The sequence below is a fragment of the Papaver somniferum genome, chromosome 7, assembly GCF_003573695.1.
Source record: "Papaver somniferum cultivar HN1 chromosome 7, ASM357369v1, whole genome shotgun sequence".
Lineage (NCBI taxonomy): Eukaryota > Viridiplantae > Streptophyta > Magnoliopsida > Ranunculales > Papaveraceae > Papaver > Papaver somniferum.
The window spans coordinates 162,449,134-162,456,825 of record NC_039364.1 but is presented as its reverse complement, the minus strand read 5'-3'; the positions used below and the strand labels follow the sequence as shown (position 1 = coordinate 162,456,825).

At 37.1% G+C, this 7,692-nt stretch overlaps 1 long non-coding RNA gene across 2 annotated transcripts; it reads left to right on the top strand.

Moving 5' to 3' along the window:
- The first annotated feature begins 415 nt into the window (after positions 1-415).
- Positions 416-2,246, top strand: LOC113293133. Of its 2 annotated transcripts, none has more exons than XR_003332065.1 (4): positions 416-924; positions 1,183-1,307; positions 1,487-1,667; positions 2,190-2,246. It is a non-coding gene; the product is annotated as an uncharacterized LOC113293133 (long non-coding RNA). The 2 variants fall into 2 exon arrangements; XR_003332064.1 differs by having other exon boundaries at positions 2,186-2,245.
- The last annotated feature ends 5,446 nt before the right edge of the window (positions 2,247-7,692 follow it).

Genomic DNA, 7,692 nt, shown 5'->3' with positions numbered 1-7,692 from the left:
TTACTGCACTGAATTGTATTGATCATCGGAACGTAACACATGAAATGTATCGAAAACTTAAATAAAAGGCTTAATCCAAGGATCACATCCTATCCACAATTACGTTTGCACTGAAGTCAAAAAGTTGTCAACAAGTGGGGGGTCATGATCATGTTACCATAAGGCCCAAACCATCGATGTAATAAAAAATAGGAGTGTTTGTCTTCTTGATCAAAGAGTCAATCAGTGGATAGGATTTATCGGAGAGGGTCATCTCACGGTCCTTATCGTCCTGATTAGTCTTGACTTGGACGGCCGGGAAAATTTTAGTATTGTTGCGGGATGGGAATGTGGGTTAACAGGAATACGGTGGGTGCGGTCGGGCCGTCCAGATATTCCTCTCTGCCTGAGGCAGTTGGATGCGAATGGTATTATTTGAAAAATAATTTTCTCATTGTTCGAGTTTTCTGTCTGCCTCTGAAATTCTGTTTCCCCTCTTCACACAAACCCTAGACCCTTGCTTTCCTGTTTGGTTTGATCGTTTGATTTTTGTTTTAATGGGTGTTTCATCAGATTTTTGTTTCTAGGGTGAAGCCAGCTCTCAAATTTCGATCCGATCTTCAATTTCGTAGGTTCTCCACTTCAAAACTATCAATTAAAGCTTCATTGATCTTGGGGTTCTGGATAATTTCTATTTAATCGTTGCAGAAGAAATATCATATGGTACAATCATTCAAAGGGAATCAAATTTTGATTTTAGGTTTCTCTATAAAAAGAATTATATTTTTCCGCCTAAATCTTCGTTACTTAGACTTCCCAATATCGATTTCAGAATTATAAAAGATTGGGTATTCAGTTGAAGAGGTAACACCTGATGAAATTTAGGAGGCAGAGTTTAATCACATAGACGATGAAGAGGAAATAAATAACCCTTGAATTTATGAGGTAAACATATGGAAACCCTTGAATTTTTAAATCCGTAATTTTTTTATTTTTTATTACAGATTGATTAGAATTAGATTGGGTTGTTAGATAAAAGTTAGCTTCTGTTGACTTAGTAATGCCACATATTCTGTTTCTTTCTGCTGTTCATATTGATTTCCAATTGGTATTGGTTAATTCTACGTTGACTGTTGTTATTGCTATATATTGTCATTATTAATCCTAATAATTTTGCTGATGATGAGATGCTTATGGATTTAGAATTATGGAAGCTTGACGCAAATTTTTTCTGGACTCACATGGGTTTTATGGAGAACACAATCTTTGACCAGCAAACCTGCTAGATTGTTCTACAGTTTTGGAATGTTTCTATGGAGAACAACTGTGTAAGTCTCCCTCTAGACTCTCTACCTAAGCAGTAACAAATTATTTGCTTCATGTTACAGCTGTTTTTCTTTTATTGCTACTATAAATCTTCTCTCCCGTCGTGCAGAAGCAATGGATTCTTGCTTATGTGTTTATCTTTTTGAAATTTAAGTATCCTTTATGCGCTTTATGTTTGCAGGAAACGTAGGAGGCAAAGTTGAGCATCTTAGGAGCACTGATCTTAGGAGCACTGCATTAGCTGATACATTATCCAGATGAATGATCTATAATTATAAATTTATGACGGACAATGGAGCGAGTAGACACAGCTCATTAGCGTCTTCATTCCAGAATGAGCATTATATTTGCGTAAGAATTAGGTGAACATCTTGGGACCTCTTTTAAGAAATGGGTTAATGCAATTATCTTAGGATCTCTTTTAAGAAATGGGTTAATGCAACTATCTTGGGATATCCTTTAAGAAATGGGTTAATGCAATTATAATTGATACTTCTATATGTTCTTATCCAGCTCCTGATGCGTATACCTTAGGTTACGCATGTATAAGTTCTGTTGTACATCTCGAGCATTTCTAAATAGCTATAATGTTCACAAAATCTTTGAGCTCTTTTGACATGATTTGGTCCTTTGAATTCCTTTGCAATTTGTTCTGGACCATGGTCAAATTAAGGTAAACGACGAATTGACGATTCTGAATTTTGTATATAATTGGAGTATGTTTAGTTAGATATAAATATCGCCGATACAGGAGAGATGGGAATTTTAGTATACGAAATGGATAATGATTTATATGAGTATGATAGGGTTCTGATGTTGAAATACCTTATCTGCATTTTGCATTCTCACTCTAATTTGGTTGTTATTTTTTGTTGTCAAGCAAGATGTAGGATCAGAATCTCGCAGCAATAATATTTCAGCGAAATTATCAACAACACAACACAACAGCGTCGCAGAACAATTTCAGAAACGATATAATAAACGACGTCAGCTAAAATCACGAGAAAAATGTGATGGTCCTGCGAAAATTAGAGAGTTTGCGAGAATAACATTTGTAAGGTTGCGAGAATGTCGCAAGCCATATACGAAAATAAAGGACAGATTAGCTGTCATCCACTATGTATCCCTATAAATAGCCGTTCAATTGTGAAGGAAGGAGAGATCTTTTTTGAGTAAGAAACAAGTAAATAGGAGAGAGAAAGTCTAGAGCAGAGGTTATTCTTGATTCCTTTATCTTTTCTTGTAAGAATTTTCAAAGATTCATCAATAAAATTAAGATTGTAAATCTAAAAATAAGTTGAGTATTAATGAAATCATATGAGGGGTGTAGTGTAGGATTTCCTGCAACTACATAATGGCGCTAGAAACAGGGAGGTATTGAAGATTATTCTAGAAAAAATTGAAGATTAATATTGAGATTTGTGAAGATTTAGAGTGATTGATTAAGAATTTTACATAATTTCTTGCAATTTGTTAACATTGAAGAAATGGCTAGAAGAAGAAATACATCCGAACAACCGACTACTGTTAGAAGAAGCAAGAGAATTGCTGGAAGAGAAAGAAGTGAAATGGGAGAATCTAATAGAATGAGAAGTAATAGAGAAAATAAAATTCAACCACCAATTCAACAAACACTAGTACAAGGAGGAATAGATTATGATAGGGTGAGTATACACACTTGGCAATCAAATTCAGCAGAAGAAGTAGAAGAAGAAAGCAAAACCAGAAACCATAGACAGGTAGAGAGAAATCAAGAAGCAGATGAAGGAATAATTCATGGAGATGAGGAAATTGGAGCGTTAGAAACGTTGAGACGAAGAATACATGAAGAAAGAAGAGCTGAGGCAGAAGAACGTGCAAATTAACAAGGCAAAATCACGAATTGAGGATGGAAAATATGAGACTACAGAGTAGAAGATCGAGAAGTATTACAAAATCATATTCAAGATCGACTAGAAGAGAATGAGGCGAAACTCACCCACAATTAATGCTGGAAACAATATTCAAGAAGAAATATCAAATCCTAATGAAGAATATCGCGAAAATAGAGAAAGAACTGATGATCGTTACGTTCCACAAAATGAAACTTTTGATGATAGGCAAAATGGTAGAAATCAAGAGAACGGACAACGTCAGGGACGAAATGATCAAGATGGCGAAGGAAATCGAGAGGAAGGAAGGAGAATTTTACATGAAAGAGAAACTCAAAGAAATCAACAGACGATTGAAGAAGAAATTGAAAGACATTATGCTGAACAAGCACGTTTAATTTGCGAACGTGAAAGATTGAGAGCGGAAATGGAAGAACAAGAGCTTCAGGAGACAATTCGCCAGAACAATCACGACAATCGAGAAAGAAGGCGTACACAAAACCGGAATAACGGTAATATCAATGAAGAGTATGATAGAATACAGAGGATGGCTGAAAGACAGCGAATGGAATTAATAAGAAATGAACAAAATCATGAAGGGGAAAATGAGAGACATAATCGAATTCAAGATAGAGATGAAGAAGAGACTCGCAGAAGAAGACGAGATGAGGATAATGAAGAAGAAATGCAAAATTTCGCGAGAGAAGAAAGACATGAACGCAGAAGAAGAGAGCGAAATTAAAAAGACCAATGGATCAAAATTCAGGTGTAAATAAACAAATCTTGAAAGAGTTAGAAGAAATGAGAGGAATGCTAAATAATAGAGGAGAAGTAGGCAGAAGACAATTGGATGAAGCTATAGAAGAAGCTGCGAAAACTCCATTTACAAGGGAAGTACAATTAGGAGGAATACCACCGAAATGCAATTTCCCGCATTAACCAGCATTTTTGATGGAACAACTTGTGCAATTCAACACATTAAAGCCTACGTGAGGTGCATGTTGCAATGGGAAAATCATGATGTTGTATTATGCAAGTATTTCGCATCCAGCTTAACAGGGGAGGCGTTAAAATGGTTCGAAGGTCTACCAAAGAATACAATAACATCCTTCAATCATTTGCAGACTACATTCCTAGGGGCATATATAAGTAATAATTCTTCGCGACCTGGTAGAAGACGTGTTTGGATTAAAACAAAGGATTGGCGAAAGTTTGAAGCACCTAACTAAAAGATGGAGGACTATGTGTAGCGAAATGGCTGGCCGTGTAGATGAGAGATATCTTATATTATCATTTATCAATGCTATGTTTGCAACCAACCTATTGTATGTCCAAATTTTCAGAGTCAAGAATACGATCACAATGACTGAATTGCGAGAACTTCAAGAAGAATATATTGCTCTAGAGGAAAGGCAAAATGAAATGGAATCATACCCAGTTGCGAACACCAGTTCACAAACAGCGAATGCAAGCTTATTACCCAAGCTAATAAACACAGTAGCGAATACTTCGCAAGTACAACAAGAGAAGGTGACGGGTAACAATCAACAGAAACTGGTGGCTATGGGAAGCCGAGATCAAGAGGAGTATGAAGGAGAAAGAAATTTCTACAATCGTGGTGGAAATAACAAGATTCAAAGACTCGATCAACCACAAGAAACTTATGGAGGTCAAAGACAAAACTATAATAGAGGACAAGGAGGTCACAAGGTAGTATGGGAAGAAATCAAGATGCCACCTCTAAATGCAAGTGTGGAGAAAATATGGGAAGCTATAATTTTGATGGAGAATATACCAACACCATGGAACATGGGAACGGAACCACCTCCAAACCACAGAAGTCATGAGTTTTGTTCTTATCATCATTTTCATGGACATACAACAAATGATTGCAGAAATGTAAAAAGAATTATTCTGAGAATGATAGATCAAGGAAAACTAAACCACTTTTTGGTAGGGCACCCACAATCTCAACCATTGCCACCACCACCAGACATCACAAAGTAAACACGATGAAAAAGAAGGAAACATTCTTCATAGAAGTTGGTGCAAAAGCAAAGAATCTATTCTGTCACTCTATCGTACATTCATACAAGACAATTGAAGATTTTCATGACAATGTTTTAAGTAGAGTGTTCGCAAGAGATAATGATGGAAGAGAATTATGAATATTGCGAAAATCTCGCCACTAGAGGAATGGCAGAAACAGATATTTCTTTTACCGCAGAAGAAATCCCCGAAGGTGAAGAGGTACATGATAATCCATTGGTAGTAAAATTAGAAATTAATCCAAAACCGAAAGAAGATGAGGATGATGAAGCTGAAGATTCATGGGCAATTAATAGAATTCTAATCGATACTGGAAGCTCTGTGAACATCTTATTTTATCATACTTATAAAACTATGGGAGGAAGAGATGATGATCTTATACCATCAACATATAAGATATATGGTTTTAATGGTACTGCTAACAAGCCTAAAGGGGAGGTTACTATGCGAATTCCATTGAAGGGAATATCTTCTGAAATCCTATTTGTGTCGTTGATGTAGATCACCCTACAATGCATTAATTGGTCGACCTTGGCTACATGGGATTCTAGGTGTAGCTTCAACTTTCCACCAGTGCATCAAATTCCCTCACCCCAGCGGTGTAGGAATCATAAAGGGAGATTGGGTTGAAGGAAAGAGGTGTTACGAAACTGAGATAGAATCTTGCGAAGGAAGAGCAAACAAGAAGGAAAATTGGCGACACAAAATCAAAGAGACACAAAGAAGTGAGATGATGGTGGATGCAATCGAAAGAAAAGAAGAAGAGATGTTGCGAAACTAATGCTAGCTCAGAATAAAAATGATGAACATACCACTACCAAGGAAGCAGTAGCAGAAAATAGAAATAAAAGAAGCAGGATGGCAAAGGTAATAAAAACAAGAAATGTATGAATGATTAATTTGTTGCGACACTCTCGCAATAAGTAAAATTCTCAAAAACATTTTATTGAATGACAAAATTGAGATTGCGAAATGCAAATACGATATGATGATGTGCGAGATCTCGCAGAGATAATGAATTTTACAGAAGACAATCAGAGAACAATGACAAAAGAGAAAGGGGCGAACCTTTATGGCGTACACCCTAGTTCGCGAATACAATTTCGCAAGAGGCAAATGTAAGACCTAAAGTACGTCATATAAGGGGGTACCTGTTGCATGGCTCAGGGAAAGGCTACACCGCCACCGGAACCTGAGTCATGGAGATTTGGGGTCAATAAAGCCCATCCGGGAGAGGCACCTTGGATTCTCAGCTTAAGCATATGACTTAGGTTGGGCGACTAAGGTAATAAGGACTCTCCCAAGGAGTGCAGATCTGATCAAGGCGCCGAGGTACACGGTTGAGTCAAGAGTGCCAGGGGCGTTTGAAGCGTACCTTGCCATTCTTGACAAGTCTTGGCTTATACTGCACTCGGCCTGAAGAAAACCCCACTTAGGGTGCAGTCTCGTAACCATAAGCCCTATAGGTAAAAGGGATAAGAGGCTGCGAAAACAACTGGTTGTTGTTAAGACTGGATGGGAGGAGCTAACCTTGTATGGTAGAAGTACGCCTCCTTGAAGGGGCAACCAGGGGGAAGATAAGGGCGGCACCCTCCATTAGGGAGCTGATAAGTGTCTTAAGACGCAAATGTCATGAGGCTTTTTACTCGCAAGGGTATTAAGGCTTGTCATATTTGTGCAACAATCCTGAAGAGGCAATAATACAAAAGAAAAAGATAAGACGAGATCAATGGGTTTTCGCATGAAAGTGCGAAGACGTCCTGCGATTTCGTCGCAAGACGGCAATGTCATGGGGCTTTATTTTCGCAAGAATATTTAGGCCTGTCATATTGTCGCAACATTCCTGAAGAGGCCATAATACAAAAGAAAAAGTTAAGGCAAGATCAATGGGTTTTTGCATGAAAGTGCAAGAACGTCCTGCGATTTTGTCGCAATGACAAGAGGTGGCATAATAAGACCTTTAATTAGGAAGGCAAAATAAGACCACACAGGAATGAGATTTTGAAAAGAATCAAAATTCACTTCGCATAAGATTGCGAAATTATACATAATTAACTGCGAATTGAGGCACAAAATAAGAAAAATCTGCAAAATCTCTCATTTGGATACAAATAACAGAGGCAAGTATGGGAATGAATGAAATTAGAAAATGTTATTTGTCTCCATATGATAGATTTACACAAAAATTCAAAAATTAATGATTATATTGATTAACTGTATTGCAAGGAAGAATTGTTTTAATGAATGCAGGTCAAAATGAAAGAAACCATATATTAAGGAATATGGGAACCAAAAGAATTCGCAATATACAGAAAGAAGGAATAAATGTACAAGTATTACAGAAGATAAAGAAAGAAACAAAGACTACTTCTTAGTTGATCCTTCATCATCTTCATCAGACTTGTTCCCTTCTTCGTCTGCATCAGAACTTCATCCCATCAGAACCTTCATCACCATCAGATTCTTC